General features: G+C 47.5%; 25 non-coding genes across 25 annotated transcripts; all 25 read right to left on the bottom strand.

Annotated features, from left to right (window-relative positions):
• Window positions 1–807: 807 nt before the first annotated feature.
• On the bottom strand, window positions 808–889 carry Trnas-gcu. The gene has a single exon. It is a non-coding gene; the product is annotated as a tRNA-Ser (tRNA).
• Window positions 890–1,711: 822 nt separating this feature from the next.
• On the bottom strand, window positions 1,712–1,793 carry Trnas-gcu. The gene has a single exon. It is a non-coding gene; the product is annotated as a tRNA-Ser (tRNA).
• Window positions 1,794–2,615: 822 nt separating this feature from the next.
• On the bottom strand, window positions 2,616–2,697 carry Trnas-gcu. Its single transcript has one exon. It is a non-coding gene; the product is annotated as a tRNA-Ser (tRNA).
• Window positions 2,698–3,519: 822 nt separating this feature from the next.
• Window positions 3,520–3,601, bottom strand: Trnas-gcu. Its single transcript has one exon. It is a non-coding gene; the product is annotated as a tRNA-Ser (tRNA).
• An 822-nt stretch (window positions 3,602–4,423) lies between these two features.
• On the bottom strand, window positions 4,424–4,505 carry Trnas-gcu. Its single transcript has one exon. It is a non-coding gene; the product is annotated as a tRNA-Ser (tRNA).
• An 822-nt stretch (window positions 4,506–5,327) lies between these two features.
• Window positions 5,328–5,409, bottom strand: Trnas-gcu. Its single transcript has one exon. It is a non-coding gene; the product is annotated as a tRNA-Ser (tRNA).
• Window positions 5,410–6,231: 822 nt separating this feature from the next.
• Window positions 6,232–6,313, bottom strand: Trnas-gcu. Its single transcript has one exon. It is a non-coding gene; the product is annotated as a tRNA-Ser (tRNA).
• Window positions 6,314–7,135: 822 nt separating this feature from the next.
• Window positions 7,136–7,217, bottom strand: Trnas-gcu. Its single transcript has one exon. It is a non-coding gene; the product is annotated as a tRNA-Ser (tRNA).
• Window positions 7,218–8,039: 822 nt separating this feature from the next.
• Window positions 8,040–8,121, bottom strand: Trnas-gcu. The gene has a single exon. It is a non-coding gene; the product is annotated as a tRNA-Ser (tRNA).
• An 822-nt stretch (window positions 8,122–8,943) lies between these two features.
• Window positions 8,944–9,025, bottom strand: Trnas-gcu. Its single transcript has one exon. It is a non-coding gene; the product is annotated as a tRNA-Ser (tRNA).
• Window positions 9,026–9,847: 822 nt separating this feature from the next.
• Window positions 9,848–9,929, bottom strand: Trnas-gcu. Its single transcript has one exon. It is a non-coding gene; the product is annotated as a tRNA-Ser (tRNA).
• An 822-nt stretch (window positions 9,930–10,751) lies between these two features.
• On the bottom strand, window positions 10,752–10,833 carry Trnas-gcu. The gene has a single exon. It is a non-coding gene; the product is annotated as a tRNA-Ser (tRNA).
• An 822-nt stretch (window positions 10,834–11,655) lies between these two features.
• On the bottom strand, window positions 11,656–11,737 carry Trnas-gcu. The gene has a single exon. It is a non-coding gene; the product is annotated as a tRNA-Ser (tRNA).
• Window positions 11,738–12,559: 822 nt separating this feature from the next.
• Trnas-gcu lies at window positions 12,560–12,641 on the bottom strand. Its single transcript has one exon. It is a non-coding gene; the product is annotated as a tRNA-Ser (tRNA).
• Window positions 12,642–13,463: 822 nt separating this feature from the next.
• Trnas-gcu lies at window positions 13,464–13,545 on the bottom strand. The gene has a single exon. It is a non-coding gene; the product is annotated as a tRNA-Ser (tRNA).
• An 822-nt stretch (window positions 13,546–14,367) lies between these two features.
• Trnas-gcu lies at window positions 14,368–14,449 on the bottom strand. Its single transcript has one exon. It is a non-coding gene; the product is annotated as a tRNA-Ser (tRNA).
• An 822-nt stretch (window positions 14,450–15,271) lies between these two features.
• On the bottom strand, window positions 15,272–15,353 carry Trnas-gcu. Its single transcript has one exon. It is a non-coding gene; the product is annotated as a tRNA-Ser (tRNA).
• Window positions 15,354–16,175: 822 nt separating this feature from the next.
• On the bottom strand, window positions 16,176–16,257 carry Trnas-gcu. The gene has a single exon. It is a non-coding gene; the product is annotated as a tRNA-Ser (tRNA).
• An 822-nt stretch (window positions 16,258–17,079) lies between these two features.
• On the bottom strand, window positions 17,080–17,161 carry Trnas-gcu. Its single transcript has one exon. It is a non-coding gene; the product is annotated as a tRNA-Ser (tRNA).
• Window positions 17,162–17,983: 822 nt separating this feature from the next.
• On the bottom strand, window positions 17,984–18,065 carry Trnas-gcu. Its single transcript has one exon. It is a non-coding gene; the product is annotated as a tRNA-Ser (tRNA).
• Window positions 18,066–18,887: 822 nt separating this feature from the next.
• On the bottom strand, window positions 18,888–18,969 carry Trnas-gcu. Its single transcript has one exon. It is a non-coding gene; the product is annotated as a tRNA-Ser (tRNA).
• An 822-nt stretch (window positions 18,970–19,791) lies between these two features.
• Window positions 19,792–19,873, bottom strand: Trnas-gcu. The gene has a single exon. It is a non-coding gene; the product is annotated as a tRNA-Ser (tRNA).
• Window positions 19,874–20,695: 822 nt separating this feature from the next.
• Window positions 20,696–20,777, bottom strand: Trnas-gcu. The gene has a single exon. It is a non-coding gene; the product is annotated as a tRNA-Ser (tRNA).
• Window positions 20,778–21,600: 823 nt separating this feature from the next.
• On the bottom strand, window positions 21,601–21,681 carry Trnas-gcu. Its single transcript has one exon. It is a non-coding gene; the product is annotated as a tRNA-Ser (tRNA).
• An 821-nt stretch (window positions 21,682–22,502) lies between these two features.
• Window positions 22,503–22,584, bottom strand: Trnas-gcu. The gene has a single exon. It is a non-coding gene; the product is annotated as a tRNA-Ser (tRNA).
• Window positions 22,585–23,275: the final 691 nt, after the last annotated feature.

Genomic DNA, 23,275 nt, shown 5'->3' with positions numbered 1-23,275 from the left:
TGCGTCCCTCGCTAGTCCTTACGGAAAGAAGTCGTTTGTCGATTCGAAATCGCATCGTACTGTGGCTGGTGTACACGCTGTATCGCCCTGCTGCAGTGCAGCTGGCCAAGCTCCCACTCGTGAATCATTTAATGATGGCATCCGTCCACGTTGGTATCCGATCGGAGGAAAGTAGTCGGCCCACTTACTTACTGCAGAAATAAGCACCGAATCGTCGTGTAGCGTTGTCTAATGCAAATGAAAAATGTCCTGTGCATTCAGTATAACAACTACTGCAACGCCGCGATTATCTCGATTCGAAACATTTATTTGTCACCTTCGTTGACCTCATCGCTGATGTTGCTTTCAAGTTTCTTTCGAAGAGCAAACCACGTTCTTCGTAGCCGAATTGTGAGACCAGAGGCTCCTGCTGTTGGCGATGGAGCCAGGCCCTATCAGATCGCTTCCGTATACGGCGGCCGGATGGAAAGCAAACTGTCGAAAGGCGACAGTTGCGCTACGGTTGGAGGTATTATAGGCTCGATACGTTAAAATGACTGCGATAAGTAAGCACTTAAATATGAATGAGAACGCACCGTTCCCAAACACCACCATGGTGCCAAACTTCGATTCGTTTATAGATCTTGAGATGATGTTTGATTCGAAAGACGTACGCTATCGAAAGTTGTGTATTTCCAATTGGTAGGCGGTTTAGTTTCGTATTTCTTACGGATGTTAACTTTCACCTACACGTTCCATTGCTACCACTGAGTGGCGTTTCGCATGTAGAAGGCGAGATCCGAAATGGGTGCTTTACGTAAAATTCTTCGACGAGGATGGGATTCGAACGCACGCGTGCAGAGCACATTGGATTAGCAGTCCAACGCCTTAACCACTCGGCCACCTCGTCTGATGCATCGGAAACTGCGTCCCTCGCTAGTCCTTACGGAAAGAAGTCGTTTGTCGATTCGAAATCGCATCGTACTGTGGCTGGTGTACACACTGTAACGCCCTGCTGCAGTGCAGCTGACCAAGCTCCCACTCGTGAATCATTTAATGATGGCATCCGTCCACGTCGGTATCCGATCGGAGGAAAGTAGTCGGCCCACTTACTTACTGCAGAAATAAGCACCGAATCGTCGTGTAGCGTTGTCTAATGCAAATGAAAAATGTTCTGTGCATTCAGTATAACAACTACTGCAACGACGCGATTATCTCGATTCGAAACATTTATTTGTCACCTTCGTTGACCTCATCGCTATTGTTGCTTTCAAGTTTCTTTCGAAGAGCAAACCACGTTCCTCGTAGTCGAATTGTGAGACCAGAGGCTCCTGCTGTTGGCGATGGAGCCAGGCCCTATCAGATCGCTTCCGTATACGGCGGCCGGATGGAAAGCAAACTGTCGAAAGGCGACAGTTGCGCTACGGTTGGAGGTATTATAGGCTCGATACGTTAAAATGACTGCGATAAGTAAGCACTTAAATATGAATGAGAACGCACCGTTCCCAAACACCACCATGGTGCCAAACTTCGATTCGTTTATAGATCTTGAGATGATGTTTGATTCGAAAGACGTACGCTATCGAAAGTTGTGTATTTCCAATTGGTAGGCGGTTTAGTTTCGTATTTCTTACGGATGTTAACTTTCACCTACACGTTCCATTGCTACCACTGAGTGGCGTTTCGCATGTAGAAGGCGAGATCCGAAATGGGTGCTTTACGTAAAATTCTTCGACGAGGATGGGATTCGAACCCACGCGTGCAGAGCACATTGGATTAGCAGTCCAACGCCTTAACCACTCGGCCACCTCGTCTGATGCATCGGAAACTGCGTCCCTCGCTAGTCCTTACGGAAAGAAGTCGTTTGTCGATTCGAAATCGCATCGTACTGTGGCTGGTGTACACGCTGTATCGCCCTGCTGCAGTGCAGCTGACCAAGCTCCCACTCGTGAATCATTTAATGATGGCATCCGTCCACGTTGGTATCCGATCGGAGGAAAGTAGTCGGCCCACTTACTTACTGCAGAAATAAGCACCGAATCGTCGTGTAGCGTTGTCTAATGCAAATGAAAAATGTCCTGTGCATTCAGTATAACAACTACTGCAACGCCGCGATTATCTCGATTCGAAACATTTATTTGTCACCTTCGTTGACCTCATCGCTGATGTTGCTTTCAAGTTTCTTTCGAAGAGCAAACCACGTTCTTCGTAGCCGAATTGTGAGACCAGAGGCTCCTGCTGTTGGCGATGGAGCCAGGCCCTATCAGATCGCTTCCGTATACGGCGGCCGGATGGAAAGCAAACTGTCGAAAGGCGACAGTTGCGCTACGGTTGGAGGTATTATAGGCTCGATACGTTAAAATGACTGCGATAAGTAAGCACTTAAATATGAATGAGAACGCACCGTTCCCAAACACCACCATGGTGCCAAACTTCGATTCGTTTATAGATCTTGAGATGATGTTTGATTCGAAAGACGTACGCTATCGAAAGTTGTGTATTTCCAATTGGTAGGCGGTTTAGTTTCGTATTTCTTACGGATGTTAACTTTCACCTACACGTTCCATTGCTACCACTGAGTGGCGTTTCGCATGTAGAAGGCGAGATCCGAAATGGGTGCTTTACGTAAAATTCTTCGACGAGGATGGGATTCGAACCCACGCGTGCAGAGCACATTGGATTAGCAGTCCAACGCCTTAACCACTCGGCCACCTCGTCTGATGCATCGGAAACTGCGTCCCTCGCTAGTCCTTACGGAAAGAAGTCGTTTGTCGATTCGAAATCGCATCGTACTGTGGCTGGTGTACACGCTGTATCGCCCTGCTGCAGTGCAGCTGACCAAGCTCCCACTCGTGAATCATTTAATGATGGCATCCGTCCACGTCGGTATCCGATCGGAGGAAAGTAGTCGGCCCACTTACTTACTGCAGAAATAAGCACCGAATCGTCGTGTAGCGTTGTCTAATGCAAATGAAAAATGTCCTGTGCATTCAGTATAACAACTACTGCAACGCCGCGATTATCTCGATTCGAAACATTTATTTGTCACCTTCGTTGACCTCATCGCTGATGTTGCTTTCAAGTTTCTTTCGAAGAGCAAACCACGTTCTTCGTAGCCGAATTGTGAGACCAGAGGCTCCTGCTGTTGGCGATGGAGCCAGGCCCTATCAGATCGCTTCCGTATACGGCGGCCGGATGGAAAGCAAACTGTCGAAAGGCGACAGTTGCGCTACGGTTCTAGGTATTATAGGCTCGATACGTTAAAATGACTGCGATAAGTAAGCACTTAAATATGAATGAGAACGCACCGTTCCCAAACACCACCATGGTGCCAAACTTCGATTCGTTTATAGATCTTGAGATGATGTTTGATTCGAAAGACGTACGCTATCGAATGTTGTGTATTTCCAATTGGTAGGCGGTTTAGTTTCGTATTTCTTACGGATGTTAACTTTCACCTACACGTTCCATTGCTACCACTGAGTGGCGTTTCGCATGTAGAAGGCGAGATCCGAAATGGGTGCTTTACGTAAAATTCTTTGACGAGGATGGGATTCGAACCCACGCGTGCAGAGCACATTGGATTAGCAGTCCAACGCCTTAACCACTCGGCCACCTCGTCTGATGCATCGGAAACTGCGTCCCTCGCTAGTCCTTACGGAAAGAAGACGTTTGTCGATTCGAAATCGCATCGTACTGTGGCTGGTGTACACGCTGTAACGCCCTGCTGCAGTGCAGCTGACCAAGCACCCACTCGTGAATCATTTAATGATGGCATCCGTCCACGTTGGTATCCGATCGGAGGAAAGTAGTCGGCCCACTTACTTACTGCAGAAATAAGCACCGAATCGTCGTGTAGCGTTGTCTAATGCAAATGAAAAATGTCCTGTGCATTCAGTATAACAACTACTGCAACGCCGCGATTATCTCGATTCGAAACATTTATTTGTCACCTTCGTTGACCTCATCGCTGATGTTGCTTTCAAGTTTCTTTCGAAGAGCAAACCACGTTCTTCGTAGCCGAATTGTGAGACCAGAGGCTCCTGCTGTTGGCGATGGAGCCAGGCCCTATCAGATCGCTTCCGTATACGGCGGCCGGATGGAAAGCAAACTGTCGAAAGGCGACAGTTGCGCTACGGTTGGAGGTATTATAGGCTCGATACGTTAAAATGACTGCGATAAGTAAGCACTTAAATATGAATGAGAACGCACCGTTCCCAAACACCACCATGGTGCCAAACTTCGATTCGTTTATAGATCTTGAGATGATGTTTGATTCGAAAGACGTACGCTATCGAAAGTTGTGTATTTCCAATTGGTAGGCGGTTTAGTTTCGTATTTCTTACGGATGTTAACTTTCACCTACACGTTCCATTGCTACCACTGAGTGGCGTTTCGCATGTAGAAGGCGAGATCCGAAATGGGTGCTTTACGTAAAATTCTTCGACGAGGATGGGATTCGAACCCACGCGTGCAGAGCACATTGGATTAGCAGTCCAACGCCTTAACCACTCGGCCACCTCGTCTGATGCATCGGAAACTGCGTCCCTCGCTAGTCCTTACGGAAAGAAGTCGTTTGTCGATTCGAAATCGCATCGTACTGTGGCTGGTGTACACGCTGTATCGCCCTGCTGCAGTGCAGCTGACCAAGCTCCCACTCGTGAATCATTTAATGATGGCATCCGTCCACGTCGGTATCCGATCGGAGGAAAGTAGTCGGCCCACTTACTTACTGCAGAAATAAGCACCGAATCGTCGTGTAGCGTTGTCTAATGCAAATGAAAAATGTCCTGTGCATTCAGTATAACAACTACTGCAACGCCGCGATTATCTCGATTCGAAACATTTATTTGTCACCTTCGTTGACCTCATCGCTGATGTTGCTTTCAAGTTTCTTTCGAAGAGCAAACCACGTTCTTCGTAGCCGAATTGTGAGACCAGAGGCTCCTGCTGTTGGCGATGGAGCCAGGCCCTATCAGATCGCTTCCGTATACGGCGGCCGGATGGAAAGCAAACTGTCGAAAGGCGACAGTTGCGCTACGGTTGGAGGTATTATAGGCTCGATACGTTAAAATGACTGCGATAAGTAAGCACTTAAATATGAATGAGAACGCACCGTTCCCAAACACCACCATGGTGCCAAACTTCGATTCGTTTATAGATCTTGAGATGATGTTTGATTCGAAAGAAGTACGCTATCGAATGTTGTGTATTTCCAATTGGTAGGCGGTTTAGTTTCGTATTTCTTACGGATGTTAACTTTCACCTACACGTTCCATTGCTACTACTGAGTGGCGTTTCGCATGTAGAAGGCGTGATCCGAAATGGGTGCTTTACGTAAAATTCTTCGACGAGGATGGGATTCGAACCCACGCGTGCAGAGCACATTGGATTAGCAGTCCAACGCCTTAACCACTCGGCCACCTCGTCTGATGCATCGGAAACTGCGTCCCTCGCTAGTCCTTACGGAAAGAAGTCGTTTGTCGATTCGAAATCGCATCGTACTGTGGCTGGTGTACACGCTGTAACGCCCTGCTGCAGTGCAGCTGACCAAGCTCCCACTCGTGAATCATTTAATGATGGCATCCGTCCACGTTGGTATCCGATCGGAGGAAAGTAGTCGGCCCACTTACTTACTGCAGAAATAAGCACCGAATCGTCGTGTAGCGTTGTCTAATGCAAATGAAAAATGTCCTGTGCATTCAGTATAACAACTACTGCAACGCCGCGATTATCTCGATTCGAAACATTTATTTGTCACCTTCGTTGACCTCATCGCTGATGTTGCTTTCAAGTTTCTTTCGAAGAGCAAACCACGTTCTTCGTAGCCGAATTGTGAGACCAGAGGCTCCTGCTGTTGGCGATGGAGCCAGGCCCTATCAGATCGCTTCCGTATACGGCGGCCGGATGGAAAGCAAACTGTCGAAAGGCGACAGTTGCGCTACGGTTGGAGGTATTATAGGCTCGATACGTTAAAATGACTGCGATAAGTAAGCACTTAAATATGAATGAGAACGCACCGTTCCCAAACACCACCATGGTGCCAAACTTCGATTCGTTTATAGATCTTGAGATGATGTTTGATTCGAAAGAAGTACGCTATCGAATGTTGTGTATTTCCAATTGGTAGGCGGTTTAGTTTCGTATTTCTTACGGATGTTAACTTTCACCTACACGTTCCATTGCTACTACTGAGTGGCGTTTCGCATGTAGAAGGCGTGATCCGAAATGGGTGCTTTACGTAAAATTCTTCGACGAGGATGGGATTCGAACCCACGCGTGCAGAGCACATTGGATTAGCAGTCCAACGCCTTAACCACTCGGCCACCTCGTCTGATGCATCGGAAACTGCGTCCCTCGCTAGTCCTTACGGAAAGAAGTCGTTTGTCGATTCGAAATCGCATCGTACTGTGGCTGGTGTACACGCTGTAACGCCCTGCTGCAGTGCAGCTGACCAAGCTCCCACTCGTGAATCATTTAATGATGGCATCCGTCCACGTTGGTATCCGATCGGAGGAAAGTAGTCGGCCCACTTACTTACTGCAGAAATAAGCACCGAATCGTCGTGTAGCGTTGTCTAATGCAAATGAAAAATGTCCTGTGCATTCAGTATAACAACTACTGCAACGCCGCGATTATCTCGATTCGAAACATTTATTTGTCACCTTCGTTGACCTCATCGCTGATGTTGCTTTCAAGTTTCTTTCGAAGAGCAAACCACGTTCTTCGTAGCCGAATTGTGAGACCAGAGGCTCCTGCTGTTGGCGATGGAGCCAGGCCCTATCAGATCGCTTCCGTATACGGCGGCCGGATGGAAAGCAAACTGTCGAAAGGCGACAGTTGCGCTACGGTTGGAGGTATTATAGGCTCGATACGTTAAAATGACTGCGATAAGTAAGCACTTAAATATGAATGAGAACGCACCGTTCCCAAACACCACCATGGTGCCAAACTTCGATTCGTTTATAGATCTTGAGATGATGTTTGATTCGAAAGAAGTACGCTATCGAATGTTGTGTATTTCCAATTGGTAGGCGGTTTAGTTTCGTATTTCTTACGGATGTTAACTTTCACCTACACGTTCCATTGCTACTACTGAGTGGCGTTTCGCATGTAGAAGGCGTGATCCGAAATGGGTGCTTTACGTAAAATTCTTCGACGAGGATGGGATTCGAACCCACGCGTGCAGAGCACATTGGATTAGCAGTCCAACGCCTTAACCACTCGGCCACCTCGTCTGATGCATCGGAAACTGCGTCCCTCGCTAGTCCTTACGGAAAGAAGTCGTTTGTCGATTCGAAATCGCATCGTACTGTGGCTGGTGTACACGCTGTAACGCCCTGCTGCAGTGCAGCTGACCAAGCTCCCACTCGTGAATCATTTAATGATGGCATCCGTCCACGTTGGTATCCGATCGGAGGAAAGTAGTCGGCCCACTTACTTACTGCAGAAATAAGCACCGAATCGTCGTGTAGCGTTGTCTAATGCAAATGAAAAATGTCCTGTGCATTCAGTATAACAACTACTGCAACGCCGCGATTATCTCGATTCGAAACATTTATTTGTCACCTTCGTTGACCTCATCGCTGATGTTGCTTTCAAGTTTCTTTCGAAGAGCAAACCACGTTCTTCGTAGCCGAATTGTGAGACCAGAGGCTCCTGCTGTTGGCGATGGAGCCAGGCCCTATCAGATCGCTTCCGTATACGGCGGCCGGATGGAAAGCAAACTGTCGAAAGGCGACAGTTGCGCTACGGTTGGAGGTATTATAGGCTCGATACGTTAAAATGACTGCGATAAGTAAGCACTTAAATATGAATGAGAACGCACCGTTCCCAAACACCACCATGGTGCCAAACTTCGATTCGTTTATAGATCTTGAGATGATGTTTGATTCGAAAGAAGTACGCTATCGAATGTTGTGTATTTCCAATTGGTAGGCGGTTTAGTTTCGTATTTCTTACGGATGTTAACTTTCACCTACACGTTCCATTGCTACTACTGAGTGGCGTTTCGCATGTAGAAGGCGTGATCCGAAATGGGTGCTTTACGTAAAATTCTTCGACGAGGATGGGATTCGAACCCACGCGTGCAGAGCACATTGGATTAGCAGTCCAACGCCTTAACCACTCGGCCACCTCGTCTGATGCATCGGAAACTGCGTCCCTCGCTAGTCCTTACGGAAAGAAGTCGTTTGTCGATTCGAAATCGCATCGTACTGTGGCTGGTGTACACGCTGTAACGCCCTGCTGCAGTGCAGCTGACCAAGCTCCCACTCGTGAATCATTTAATGATGGCATCCGTCCACGTTGGTATCCGATCGGAGGAAAGTAGTCGGCCCACTTACTTACTGCAGAAATAAGCACCGAATCGTCGTGTAGCGTTGTCTAATGCAAATGAAAAATGTCCTGTGCATTCAGTATAACAACTACTGCAACGCCGCGATTATCTCGATTCGAAACATTTATTTGTCACCTTCGTTGACCTCATCGCTGATGTTGCTTTCAAGTTTCTTTCGAAGAGCAAACCACGTTCTTCGTAGCCGAATTGTGAGACCAGAGGCTCCTGCTGTTGGCGATGGAGCCAGGCCCTATCAGATCGCTTCCGTATACGGCGGCCGGATGGAAAGCAAACTGTCGAAAGGCGACAGTTGCGCTACGGTTGGAGGTATTATAGGCTCGATACGTTAAAATGACTGCGATAAGTAAGCACTTAAATATGAATGAGAACGCACCGTTCCCAAACACCACCATGGTGCCAAACTTCGATTCGTTTATAGATCTTGAGATGATGTTTGATTCGAAAGAAGTACGCTATCGAATGTTGTGTATTTCCAATTGGTAGGCGGTTTAGTTTCGTATTTCTTACGGATGTTAACTTTCACCTACACGTTCCATTGCTACTACTGAGTGGCGTTTCGCATGTAGAAGGCGTGATCCGAAATGGGTGCTTTACGTAAAATTCTTCGACGAGGATGGGATTCGAACCCACGCGTGCAGAGCACATTGGATTAGCAGTCCAACGCCTTAACCACTCGGCCACCTCGTCTGATGCATCGGAAACTGCGTCCCTCGCTAGTCCTTACGGAAAGAAGTCGTTTGTCGATTCGAAATCGCATCGTACTGTGGCTGGTGTACACGCTGTAACGCCCTGCTGCAGTGCAGCTGACCAAGCTCCCACTCGTGAATCATTTAATGATGGCATCCGTCCACGTTGGTATCCGATCGGAGGAAAGTAGTCGGCCCACTTACTTACTGCAGAAATAAGCACCGAATCGTCGTGTAGCGTTGTCTAATGCAAATGAAAAATGTCCTGTGCATTCAGTATAACAACTACTGCAACGCCGCGATTATCTCGATTCGAAACATTTATTTGTCACCTTCGTTGACCTCATCGCTGATGTTGCTTTCAAGTTTCTTTCGAAGAGCAAACCACGTTCTTCGTAGCCGAATTGTGAGACCAGAGGCTCCTGCTGTTGGCGATGGAGCCAGGCCCTATCAGATCGCTTCCGTATACGGCGGCCGGATGGAAAGCAAACTGTCGAAAGGCGACAGTTGCGCTACGGTTGGAGGTATTATAGGCTCGATACGTTAAAATGACTGCGATAAGTAAGCACTTAAATATGAATGAGAACGCACCGTTCCCAAACACCACCATGGTGCCAAACTTCGATTCGTTTATAGATCTTGAGATGATGTTTGATTCGAAAGAAGTACGCTATCGAATGTTGTGTATTTCCAATTGGTAGGCGGTTTAGTTTCGTATTTCTTACGGATGTTAACTTTCACCTACACGTTCCATTGCTACTACTGAGTGGCGTTTCGCATGTAGAAGGCGTGATCCGAAATGGGTGCTTTACGTAAAATTCTTCGACGAGGATGGGATTCGAACCCACGCGTGCAGAGCACATTGGATTAGCAGTCCAACGCCTTAACCACTCGGCCACCTCGTCTGATGCATCGGAAACTGCGTCCCTCGCTAGTCCTTACGGAAAGAAGTCGTTTGTCGATTCGAAATCGCATCGTACTGTGGCTGGTGTACACGCTGTAACGCCCTGCTGCAGTGCAGCTGACCAAGCTCCCACTCGTGAATCATTTAATGATGGCATCCGTCCACGTTGGTATCCGATCGGAGGAAAGTAGTCGGCCCACTTACTTACTGCAGAAATAAGCACCGAATCGTCGTGTAGCGTTGTCTAATGCAAATGAAAAATGTCCTGTGCATTCAGTATAACAACTACTGCAACGCCGCGATTATCTCGATTCGAAACATTTATTTGTCACCTTCGTTGACCTCATCGCTGATGTTGCTTTCAAGTTTCTTTCGAAGAGCAAACCACGTTCTTCGTAGCCGAATTGTGAGACCAGAGGCTCCTGCTGTTGGCGATGGAGCCAGGCCCTATCAGATCGCTTCCGTATACGGCGGCCGGATGGAAAGCAAACTGTCGAAAGGCGACAGTTGCGCTACGGTTGGAGGTATTATAGGCTCGATACGTTAAAATGACTGCGATAAGTAAGCACTTAAATATGAATGAGAACGCACCGTTCCCAAACACCACCATGGTGCCAAACTTCGATTCGTTTATAGATCTTGAGATGATGTTTGATTCGAAAGAAGTACGCTATCGAATGTTGTGTATTTCCAATTGGTAGGCGGTTTAGTTTCGTATTTCTTACGGATGTTAACTTTCACCTACACGTTCCATTGCTACTACTGAGTGGCGTTTCGCATGTAGAAGGCGTGATCCGAAATGGGTGCTTTACGTAAAATTCTTCGACGAGGATGGGATTCGAACCCACGCGTGCAGAGCACATTGGATTAGCAGTCCAACGCCTTAACCACTCGGCCACCTCGTCTGATGCATCGGAAACTGCGTCCCTCGCTAGTCCTTACGGAAAGAAGTCGTTTGTCGATTCGAAATCGCATCGTACTGTGGCTGGTGTACACGCTGTAACGCCCTGCTGCAGTGCAGCTGACCAAGCTCCCACTCGTGAATCATTTAATGATGGCATCCGTCCACGTTGGTATCCGATCGGAGGAAAGTAGTCGGCCCACTTACTTACTGCAGAAATAAGCACCGAATCGTCGTGTAGCGTTGTCTAATGCAAATGAAAAATGTCCTGTGCATTCAGTATAACAACTACTGCAACGCCGCGATTATCTCGATTCGAAACATTTATTTGTCACCTTCGTTGACCTCATCGCTGATGTTGCTTTCAAGTTTCTTTCGAAGAGCAAACCACGTTCTTCGTAGCCGAATTGTGAGACCAGAGGCTCCTGCTGTTGGCGATGGAGCCAGGCCCTATCAGATCGCTTCCGTATACGGCGGCCGGATGGAAAGCAAACTGTCGAAAGGCGACAGTTGCGCTACGGTTGGAGGTATTATAGGCTCGATACGTTAAAATGACTGCGATAAGTAAGCACTTAAATATGAATGAGAACGCACCGTTCCCAAACACCACCATGGTGCCAAACTTCGATTCGTTTATAGATCTTGAGATGATGTTTGATTCGAAAGAAGTACGCTATCGAATGTTGTGTATTTCCAATTGGTAGGCGGTTTAGTTTCGTATTTCTTACGGATGTTAACTTTCACCTACACGTTCCATTGCTACTACTGAGTGGCGTTTCGCATGTAGAAGGCGTGATCCGAAATGGGTGCTTTACGTAAAATTCTTCGACGAGGATGGGATTCGAACCCACGCGTGCAGAGCACATTGGATTAGCAGTCCAACGCCTTAACCACTCGGCCACCTCGTCTGATGCATCGGAAACTGCGTCCCTCGCTAGTCCTTACGGAAAGAAGTCGTTTGTCGATTCGAAATCGCATCGTACTGTGGCTGGTGTACACGCTGTAACGCCCTGCTGCAGTGCAGCTGACCAAGCTCCCACTCGTGAATCATTTAATGATGGCATCCGTCCACGTTGGTATCCGATCGGAGGAAAGTAGTCGGCCCACTTACTTACTGCAGAAATAAGCACCGAATCGTCGTGTAGCGTTGTCTAATGCAAATGAAAAATGTCCTGTGCATTCAGTATAACAACTACTGCAACGCCGCGATTATCTCGATTCGAAACATTTATTTGTCACCTTCGTTGACCTCATCGCTGATGTTGCTTTCAAGTTTCTTTCGAAGAGCAAACCACGTTCTTCGTAGCCGAATTGTGAGACCAGAGGCTCCTGCTGTTGGCGATGGAGCCAGGCCCTATCAGATCGCTTCCGTATACGGCGGCCGGATGGAAAGCAAACTGTCGAAAGGCGACAGTTGCGCTACGGTTGGAGGTATTATAGGCTCGATACGTTAAAATGACTGCGATAAGTAAGCACTTAAATATGAATGAGAACGCACCGTTCCCAAACACCACCATGGTGCCAAACTTCGATTCGTTTATAGATCTTGAGATGATGTTTGATTCGAAAGAAGTACGCTATCGAATGTTGTGTATTTCCAATTGGTAGGCGGTTTAGTTTCGTATTTCTTACGGATGTTAACTTTCACCTACACGTTCCATTGCTACTACTGAGTGGCGTTTCGCATGTAGAAGGCGTGATCCGAAATGGGTGCTTTACGTAAAATTCTTCGACGAGGATGGGATTCGAACCCACGCGTGCAGAGCACATTGGATTAGCAGTCCAACGCCTTAACCACTCGGCCACCTCGTCTGATGCATCGGAAACTGCGTCCCTCGCTAGTCCTTACGGAAAGAAGTCGTTTGTCGATTCGAAATCGCATCGTACTGTGGCTGGTGTACACGCTGTAACGCCCTGCTGCAGTGCAGCTGACCAAGCTCCCACTCGTGAATCATTTAATGATGGCATCCGTCCACGTTGGTATCCGATCGGAGGAAAGTAGTCGGCCCACTTACTTACTGCAGAAATAAGCACCGAATCGTCGTGTAGCGTTGTCTAATGCAAATGAAAAATGTCCTGTGCATTCAGTATAACAACTACTGCAACGCCGCGATTATCTCGATTCGAAACATTTATTTGTCACCTTCGTTGACCTCATCGCTGATGTTGCTTTCAAGTTTCTTTCGAAGAGCAAACCACGTTCTTCGTAGCCGAATTGTGAGACCAGAGGCTCCTGCTGTTGGCGATGGAGCCAGGCCCTATCAGATCGCTTCCGTATACGGCGGCCGGATGGAAAGCAAACTGTCGAAAGGCGACAGTTGCGCTACGGTTGGAGGTATTATAGGCTCGATACGTTAAAATGACTGCGATAAGTAAGCACTTAAATATGAATGAGAACGCACCGTTCCCAAACACCACCATGGTGCCAAACTTCGATTCGTTTATAGATCTTGAGATGATGTTTGATTCGAAAGAAGTACGCTATCGAATGTTGTGTATTTCCAATTGGTAGGCGGTTTAGTTTCGTATTTCTTACGGATGTTAACTTTCACCTACACGTTCCATTGCTACTACTGAGTGGCGTTTCGCATGTAGAAGGCGTGATCCGAAATGGGTGCTTTACGTAAAATTCTTCGACGAGGATGGGATTCGAACCCACGCGTGCAGAGCACATTGGATTAGCAGTCCAACGCCTTAACCACTCGGCCACCTCGTCTGATGCATCGGAAACTGCGTCCCTCGCTAGTCCTTACGGAAAGAAGTCGTTTGTCGATTCGAAATCGCATCGTACTGTGGCTGGTGTACACGCTGTAACGCCCTGCTGCAGTGCAGCTGACCAAGCTCCCACTCGTGAATCATTTAATGATGGCATCCGTCCACGTTGGTATCCGATCGGAGGAAAGTAGTCGGCCCACTTACTTACTGCAGAAATAAGCACCGAATCGTCGTGTAGCGTTGTCTAATGCAAATGAAAAATGTCCTGTGCATTCAGTATAACAACTACTGCAACGCCGCGATTATCTCGATTCGAAACATTTATTTGTCACCTTCGTTGACCTCATCGCTGATGTTGCTTTCAAGTTTCTTTCGAAGAGCAAACCACGTTCTTCGTAGCCGAATTGTGAGACCAGAGGCTCCTGCTGTTGGCGATGGAGCCAGGCCCTATCAGATCGCTTCCGTATACGGCGGCCGGATGGAAAGCAAACTGTCGAAAGGCGACAGTTGCGCTACGGTTGGAGGTATTATAGGCTCGATACGTTAAAATGACTGCGATAAGTAAGCACTTAAATATGAATGAGAACGCACCGTTCCCAAACACCACCATGGTGCCAAACTTCGATTCGTTTATAGATCTTGAGATGATGTTTGATTCGAAAGAAGTACGCTATCGAATGTTGTGTATTTCCAATTGGTAGGCGGTTTAGTTTCGTATTTCTTACGGATGTTAACTTTCACCTACACGTTCCATTGCTACTACTGAGTGGCGTTTCGCATGTAGAAGGCGTGATCCGAAATGGGTGCTTTACGTAAAATTCTTCGACGAGGATGGGATTCGAACCCACGCGTGCAGAGCACATTGGATTAGCAGTCCAACGCCTTAACCACTCGGCCACCTCGTCTGATGCATCGGAAACTGCGTCCCTCGCTAGTCCTTACGGAAAGAAGTCGTTTGTCGATTCGAAATCGCATCGTACTGTGGCTGGTGTACACGCTGTAACGCCCTGCTGCAGTGCAGCTGACCAAGCTCCCACTCGTGAATCATTTAATGATGGCATCCGTCCACGTTGGTATCCGATCGGAGGAAAGTAGTCGGCCCACTTACTTACTGCAGAAATAAGCACCGAATCGTCGTGTAGCGTTGTCTAATGCAAATGAAAAATGTCCTGTGCATTCAGTATAACAACTACTGCAACGCCGCGATTATCTCGATTCGAAACATTTATTTGTCACCTTCGTTGACCTCATCGCTGATGTTGCTTTCAAGTTTCTTTCGAAGAGCAAACCACGTTCTTCGTAGCCGAATTGTGAGACCAGAGGCTCCTGCTGTTGGCGATGGAGCCAGGCCCTATCAGATCGCTTCCGTATACGGCGGCCGGATGGAAAGCAAACTGTCGAAAGGCGACAGTTGCGCTACGGTTGGAGGTATTATAGGCTCGATACGTTAAAATGACTGCGATAAGTAAGCACTTAAATATGAATGAGAACGCACCGTTCCCAAACACCACCATGGTGCCAAACTTCGATTCGTTTATAGATCTTGAGATGATGTTTGATTCGAAAGAAGTACGCTATCGAATGTTGTGTATTTCCAATTGGTAGGCGGTTTAGTTTCGTATTTCTTACGGATGTTAACTTTCACCTACACGTTCCATTGCTACTACTGAGTGGCGTTTCGCATGTAGAAGGCGTGATCCGAAATGGGTGCTTTACGTAAAATTCTTCGACGAGGATGGGATTCGAACCCACGCGTGCAGAGCACATTGGATTAGCAGTCCAACGCCTTAACCACTCGGCCACCTCGTCTGATGCATCGGAAACTGCGTCCCTCGCTAGTCCTTACGGAAAGAAGTCGTTTGTCGATTCGAAATCGCATCGTACTGTGGCTGGTGTACACGCTGTAACGCCCTGCTGCAGTGCAGCTGACCAAGCTCCCACTCGTGAATCATTTAATGATGGCATCCGTCCACGTTGGTATCCGATCGGAGGAAAGTAGTCGGCCCACTTACTTACTGCAGAAATAAGCACCGAATCGTCGTGTAGCGTTGTCTAATGCAAATGAAAAATGTCCTGTGCATTCAGTATAACAACTACTGCAACGCCGCGATTATCTCGATTCGAAACATTTATTTGTCACCTTCGTTGACCTCATCGCTGATGTTGCTTTCAAGTTTCTTTCGAAGAGCAAACCACGTTCTTCGTAGCCGAATTGTGAGACCAGAGGCTCCTGCTGTTGGCGATGGAGCCAGGCCCTATCAGATCGCTTCCGTATACGGCGGCCGGATGGAAAGCAAACTGTCGAAAGGCGACAGTTGCGCTACGGTTGGAGGTATTATAGGCTCGATACGTTAAAATGACTGCGATAAGTAAGCACTTAAATATGAATGAGAACGCACCGTTCCCAAACACCACCATGGTGCCAAACTTCGATTCGTTTATAGATCTTGAGATGATGTTTGATTCGAAAGACGTACGCTATCGAAAGTTGTGTATTTCCAATTGGTAGGCGGTTTAGTTTCGTATTTCTTACGGATGTTAACTTTCACCTACACGTTCCATTGCTACCACTGAGTGGCGTTTCGCATGTAGAAGGCGAGATCCGAAATGGGTGCTTTACGTAAAATTCTTCGACGAGGATGGGATTCGAACCCACGCGTGCAGAGCACATTGGATTAGCAGTCCAACGCCTTAACCACTCGGCCACCTCGTCTGATGCATCGGAAACTGCGTCCCTCGCTAGTCCTTACGGAAAGAAGTCGTTTGTCGATTCGAAATCGCATCGTACTGTGGCTGGTGTACACGCTGTATCGCCCTGCTGCAGTGCAGCTGACCAAGCTCCCACTCGTGAATCATTTAATGATGGCATCCGTCCACGTTGGTATCCGATCGGAGGAAAGTAGTCGGCCCACTTACTTACTGCAGAAATAAGCACCGAATCGTCGTGTAGCGTTGTCTAATGCAAATGAAAAATGTCCTGTGCATTCAGTATAACAACTACTGCAACGCCGCGATTATCTCGATTCGAAACATTTATTTGTCACCTTCGTTGACCTCATCGCTGATGTTGCTTTCAAGTTTCTTTCGAAGAGCAAACCACGTTCTTCGTAGCCGAATTGTGAGACCAGAGGCTCCTGCTGTTGGCGATGGAGCCAGGCCCTATCAGATCGCTTCCGTATACGGCGGCCGGATGGAAAGCAAACTGTCGAAAGGCGACAGTTGCGCTACGGTTGGAGGTATTATAGGCTCGATACGTTAAAATGACTGCGATAAGTAAGCACTTAAATATGAATGAGAACGCACCGTTCCCAAACACCACCATGGTGCCAAACTTCGATTCGTTTATAGATCTTGAGATGATGTTTGATTCGAAAGACGTACGCTATCGAAAGTTGTGTATTTCCAATTGGTAGGCGGTTTAGTTTCGTATTTCTTACGGATGTTAACTTTCACCTACACGTTCCATTGCTACCACTGAGTGGCGTTTCGCATGTAGAAGGCGAGATCCGAAATGGGTGCTTTACGTAAAATTCTTCGACGAGGATGGGATTCGAACCCACGCGTGCAGAGCACATTGGATTAGCAGTCCAACGCCTTAACCACTCGGCCACCTCGTCTGATGCATCGGAAACTGCGTCCCTCGCTAGTCCTTACGGAAAGAAGTCGTTTGTCGATTCGAAATCGCATCGTACTGTGGCTGGTGTACACGCTGTATCGCCCTGCTGCAGTGCAGCTGACCAAGCTCCCACTCGTGAATCATTTAATGATGGCATCCGTCCACGTTGGTATCCGATCGGAGGAAAGTAGTCGGCCCACTTACTTACTGCAGAAATAAGCACCGAATCGTCGTGTAGCGTTGTCTAATGCAAATGAAAAATGTCCTGTGCATTCAGTATAACAACTACTGCAACGCCGCGATTATCTCGATTCGAAACATTTATTTGTCACCTTCGTTGACCTCATCGCTGATGTTGCTTTCAAGTTTCTTTCGAAGAGCAAACCACGTTCTTCGTAGCCGAATTGTGAGACCAGAGGCTCCTGCTGTTGGCGATGGAGCCAGGCCCTATCAGATCGCTTCCGTATACGGCGGCCGGATGGAAAGCAAACTGTCGAAAGGCGACAGTTGCGCTACGGTTGGAGGTATTATAGGCTCGATACGTTAAAATGACTGCGATAAGTAAGCACTTAAATATGAATGAGAACGCACCGTTCCCAAACACCACCATGGTGCCAAACTTCGATTCGTTTATAGATCTTGAGATGATGTTTGATTCGAAAGACGTACGCTATCGAAAGTTGTGTATTTCCAATTGGTAGGCGGTTTAGTTTCGTATTTCTTACGGATGTTAACTTTCACCTACACGTTCCATTGCTACCACTGAGTGGCGTTTCGCATGTAGAAGGCGAGATCCGAAATGGGTGCTTTACGTAAAATTCTTCGACGAGGATGGGATTCGAACCCACGCGTGCAGAGCACATTGGATTAGCAGTCCAACGCCTTAACCACTCGGCCACCTCGTCTGATGCATCGGAAACTGCGTCCCTCGCTAGTCCTTACGGAAAGAAGTCGTTTGTCGATTCGAAATCGCATCGTACTGTGGCTGGTGTACACGCTGTATCGCCCTGCTGCAGTGCAGCTGACCAAGCTCCCACTCGTGAATCATTTAATGATGGCATCCGTCCACGTTGGTATCCGATCGGAGGAAAGTAGTCGGCCCACTTACTTACTGCAGAAATAAGCACCGAATCGTCGTGTAGCGTTGTCTAATGCAAATGAAAAATGTCCTGTGCATTCAGTATAACAACTACTGCAACGCCGCGATTATCTCGATTCGAAACATTTATTTGTCACCTTCGTTGACCTCATCGCTGATGTTGCTTTCAAGTTTCTTTCGAAGAGCAAACCACGTTCTTCGTAGCCGAATTGTGAGACCAGAGGCTCCTGCTGTTGGCGATGGAGCCAGGCCCTATCAGATCGCTTCCGTATACGGCGGCCGGATGGAAAGCAAACTGTCGAAAGGCGACAGTTGCGCTACGGTTGGAGGTATTATAGGCTCGATACGTTAAAATGACTGCGATAAGTAAGCACTTAAATATGAATGAGAACGCACCGTTCCCAAACACCACCATGGTGCCAAACTTCGATTCGTTTATAGATCTTGAGATGATGTTTGATTCGAAAGACGTACGCTATCGAAAGTTGTGTATTTCCAATTGGTAGGCGGTTTAGTTTCGTATTTCTTACGGATGTTAACTTTCACCTACACGTTCCATTGCTACCACTGAGTGGCGTTTCGCATGTAGAAGGCGAGATCCGAAATGGGTGCTTTACGTAAAATTCTTCGACGAGGATGGGATTCGAACCCACGCGTGCAGAGCACATTGGATTAGCAGTCCAACGCCTTAACCACTCGGCCACCTCGTCTGATGCATCGGAAACTGCGTCCCTCGCTAGTCCTTACGGAAAGAAGTCGTTTGTCGATTCGAAATCGCATCGTACTGTGGCTGGTGTACACGCTGTATCGCCCTGCTGCAGTGCAGCTGACCAAGCTCCCACTCGTGAATCATTTAATGATGGCATCCGTCCACGTCGGTATCCGATCGGAGGAAAGTAGTCGGCCCACTTACTTACTGCAGAAATAAGCACCGAATCGTCGTGTAGCGTTGTCTAATGCAAATGAAAAATGTCCTGTGCATTCAGTATAACAACTACTGCAACGCCGCGATTATCTCGATTCGAAACATTTATTTGTCACCTTCGTTGACCTCATCGCTGATGTTGCTTTCAAGTTTCTTTCGAAGAGCAAACCACGTTCTTCGTAGCCGAATTGTGAGACCAGAGGCTCCTGCTGTTGGCGATGGAGCCAGGCCCTATCAGATCGCTTCCGTATACGGCGGCCGGATGGAAAGCAAACTGTCGAAAGGCGACAGTTGCGCTACGGTTGGAGGTATTATAGGCTCGATACGTTAAAATGACTGCGATAAGTAAGCACTTAAATATGAATGAGAACGCACCGTTCCCAAACACCACCATGGTGCCAAACTTCGATTCGTTTATAGATCTTGAGATGATGTTTGATTCGAAAGAAGTACGCTATCGAATGTTGTGTATTTCCAATTGGTAGGCGGTTTAGTTTCGTATTTCTTACGGATGTTAACTTTCACCTACACGTTCCATTGCTACTACTGAGTGGCGTTTCGCATGTAGAAGGCGTGATCCGAAATGGGTGCTTTACGTAAAATTCTTCGACGAGGATGGGATTCGAACCCACGCGTGCAGAGCACATTGGATTAGCAGTCCAACGCCTTAACCACTCGGCCACCTCGTCTGATGCATCGGAAACTGCGTCCCTCGCTAGTCCTTACGGAAAGAAGTCGTTTGTCGATTCGAAATCGCATCGTACTGTGGCTGGTGTACACGCTGTAACGCCCTGCTGCAGTGCAGCTGACCAAGCTCCCACTCGTGAATCATTTAATGATGGCATCCGTCCACGTTGGTATCCGATCGGAGGAAAGTAGTCGGCCCACTTACTTACTGCAGAAATAAGCACCGAATCGTCGTGTAGCGTTGTCTAATGCAAATGAAAAATGTCCTGTGCATTCAGTATAACAACTACTGCAACGCCGCGATTATCTCGATTCGAAACATTTATTTGTCACCTTCGTTGACCTCATCGCTGATGTTGCTTTCAAGTTTCTTTCGAAGAGCAAACCACGTTCTTCGTAGCCGAATTGTGAGACCAGAGGCTCCTGCTGTTGGCGATGGAGCCAGGCCCTATCAGATCGCTTCCGTATACGGCGGCCGGATGGAAAGCAAACTGTCGAAAGGCGACAGTTGCGCTACGGTTGGAGGTATTATAGGCTCGATACGTTAAAATGACTGCGATAAGTAAGCACTTAAATATGAATGAGAACGCACCGTTCCCAAACACCACCATGGTGCCAAACTTCGATTCGTTTATAGATCTTGAGATGATGTTTGATTCGAAAGAAGTACGCTATCGAATGTTGTGTATTTCCAATTGGTAGGCGGTTTAGTTTCGTATTTCTTACGGATGTTAACTTTCACCTACACGTTCCATTGCTACTACTGAGTGGCGTTTCGCATGTAGAAGGCGTGATCCGAAATGGGTGCTTTACGTAAAATTCTTCGACGAGGATGGGATTCGAACCCACGCGTGCAGAGCACATTGGATTAGCAGTCCAACGCCTTAACCACTCGGCCACCTCGTCTGATGCATCGGAAACTGCGTCCCTCGCTAGTCCTTACGGAAAGAAGTCGTTTGTCGATTCGAAATCGCATCGTACTGTGGCTGGTGTACACGCTGTAACGCCCTGCTGCAGTGCAGCTGACCAAGCTCCCACTCGTGAATCATTTAATGATGGCATCCGTCCACGTTGGTATCCGATCGGAGGAAAGTAGTCGGCCCACTTACTTACTGCAGAAATAAGCACCGAATCGTCGTGTAGCGTTGTCTAATGCAAATGAAAAATGTCCTGTGCATTCAGTATAACAACTACTGCAAACGCCGCGATTATCTCGATTCGAAACATTTATTTGTCACCTTCGTTGACCTCATCGCTGATGTTGCTTTCAAGTTTCTTTCGAAGAGCAAACCACGTTCTTCGTAGCCGAATTGTGAGACCAGAGGCTCCTGCTGTTGGCGATGGAGCCAGGCCCTATCAGATCGCTTCCGTATACGGCGGCCGGATGGAAAGCAAACTGTCGAAAGGCGACAGTTGCGCTACGGTTGGAGGTATTATAGGCTCGATACGTTAAAATGACTGCGATAAGTAAGCACTTAAATATGAATGAGAACGCACCGTTCCCAAACACCACCATGGTGCCAAACTTCGATTCGTTTATAGATCTTGAGATGATGTTTGATTCGAAAGAAGTACGCTATCGAATGTTGTGTATTTCCAATTGGTAGGCGGTTTAGTTTCGTATTTCTTACGGATGTTAACTTTCACCTACACGTTCCATTGCTACTACTGAGTGGCGTTTCGCATGTAGAAGGCGTGATCCGAAATGGGTGCTTTACGTAAAATTCTTCGACGAGGATGGGATTCGAACCCACGCGTGCAGAGCACATTGGATTAGCAGTCCAACGCCTTAACCACTCGCCACCTCGTCTGATGCATCGGAAACTGCGTCCCTCGCTAGTCCTTACGGAAAGAAGTCGTTTGTCGATTCGAAATCGCATCGTACTGTGGCTGGTGTACACGCTGTAACGCCCTGCTGCAGTGCAGCTGACCAAGCTCCCACTCGTGAATCATTTAATGATGGCATCCGTCCACGTTGGTATCCGATCGGAGAAAGTAGTCGGCCCACTTACTTACTGCAGAAATAAGCACCGAATCGTCGTGTAGCGTTGTCTAATGCAAATGAAAAATGTCCTGTGCATTCAGTATAACAACTACTGCAACGCCGCGATTATCTCGATTCGAAACATTTATTTGTCACCTTCGTTGACCTCATCGCTGATGTTGCTTTCAAGTTTCTTTCGAAGAGCAAACCACGTTCTTCGTAGCCGAATTGTGAGACCAGAGGCTCCTGCTGTTGGCGATGGAGCCAGGCCCTATCAGATCGCTTCCGTATACGGCGGCCGGATGGAAAGCAAACTGTCGAAAGGCGACAGTTGCGCTACGGTTGGAGGTATTATAGGCTCGATACGTTAAAATGACTGCGATAAGTAAGCACTTAAATATGAATGAGAACGCACCGTTCCCAAACACCACCATGGTGCCAAACTTCGATTCGTTTATAGATCTTGAGATGATGTTTGATTCGAAAGAAGTACGCTATCGAATGTTGTGTATTTCCAATTGGTAGGCGGTTTAGTTTCGTATTTCTTACGGATGTTAACTTTCACCTACACGTTCCATTGCTACTACTGAGTGGCGTTTCGCATGTAGAAGGCGTGATCCGAAATGGGTGCTTTACGTAAAATTCTTCGACGAGGATGGGATTCGAACCCACGCGTGCAGAGCACATTGGATTAGCAGTCCAACGCCTTAACCACTCGGCCACCTCGTCTGATGCATCGGAAACTGCGTCCCTCGCTAGTCCTTACGGAAAGAAGTCGTTTGTCGATTCGAAATCGCATCGTACTGTGGCTGGTGTACACGCTGTAACGCCCTGCTGCAGTGCAGCTGACCAAGCTCCCACTCGTGAATCATTTAATGATGGCATCCGTCCACGTTGGTATCCGATCGGAGGAAAGTAGTCGGCCCACTTACTTACTGCAGAAATAAGCACCGAATCGTCGTGTAGCGTTGTCTAATGCAAATGAAAAATGTCCTGTGCATTCAGTATAACAACTACTGCAACGCCGCGATTATCTCGATTCGAAACATTTATTTGTCACCTTCGTTGACCTCATCGCTGATGTTGCTTTCAAGTTTCTTTCGAAGAGCAAACCACGTTCTTCGTAGCCGAATTGTGAGACCAGAGGCTCCTGCTGTTGGCGATGGAGCCAGGCCCTATCAGATCGCTTCCGTATACGGCGGCCGGATGGAAAGCAAACTGTCGAAAGGCGACAGTTGCGCTACGGTTGGAGGTATTATAGGCTCGATACGTTAAAATGACTGCGATAAGTAAGCACTTAAATATGAATGAGAACGCACCGTTCCCAAACACCACCATGGTGCCAAACTTCGATTCGTTTATAGATCTTGAGATGATGTTTGATTCGAAAGACGTACGCTATCGAAAGTTGTGTATTTCC

This window comes from Schistocerca piceifrons, unplaced genomic scaffold, assembly GCF_021461385.2.
Source record: "Schistocerca piceifrons isolate TAMUIC-IGC-003096 unplaced genomic scaffold, iqSchPice1.1 HiC_scaffold_2315, whole genome shotgun sequence".
Taxonomy (NCBI): Eukaryota; Metazoa; Arthropoda; class Insecta; order Orthoptera; family Acrididae; genus Schistocerca; species Schistocerca piceifrons.
Note: the sequence above shows the minus strand (reverse complement) of the source record. Positions and strands in the feature narration are given on the sequence as shown.